Source organism: Wasmannia auropunctata, unplaced genomic scaffold (genome assembly GCF_000956235.1).
Source record: "Wasmannia auropunctata unplaced genomic scaffold, wasmannia.A_1.0 LD336106.1, whole genome shotgun sequence".
NCBI lineage: Eukaryota > Metazoa > Arthropoda > Insecta > Hymenoptera > Formicidae > Wasmannia > Wasmannia auropunctata.
The window spans coordinates 3,184,294-3,184,963 of NW_012026784.1; positions in this window are offsets into that span (position 1 = coordinate 3,184,294).

Sequence of the window (670 nt, forward strand, 5' to 3'; positions counted from 1 at the left end):
TTCTGGAACTTTGCAAAGTTCGCAAAAAAAATTCGTTAAATCTCAAAATCTCCCCCAAACTTTGCAAGGTTCCGTGATCTGAATTAAATTTCGCACATAAAGGAGGCTTACAGTTTTCGAAAGCGTGAATGTTTAGCTTTAATTTGAGCAGTCGGCGAGCATTGTGCGATTTTTTTTTCACCGAGTTATTCAACATTGAAGTAAAAATGATCTTATGCTTCAACATTGAATAACTCGGTGAAAAAAAATCGCAAAATGCTCAACGAGTACGCAAATTAAAGGTAAAGATTCACTCTTTCGAATGCTGTAAACTGCATTTATGTGCGATTTTTAATTCGCATCGAGGAATCTTGCAAAATTCGTAACAAATTTTGTCGCATCTTTATTTGTATTCGTAATGCTCCGTAAGAGATCAGTAAGATCGATAAAAAGTAGACTTTAAGCTATAAAATGTTTATTAAAAAATTTCAGTCTATTGTAATTTGAGTGGCAAGAAAAGATTTGCAACTTCGTAAATTCGTTCACTTTGCAAAATTTTCAATGTTTAAGTCATCTTTTTTTTCCATACCTCGTTTCTTAGTGTAAAATCATCATTGAGGAAAATTAATTCTGGAAATCAAAAGGCTTCGCCCTTTAAAATGAGTTCAGGAAGATTGTTTTACGATTATTT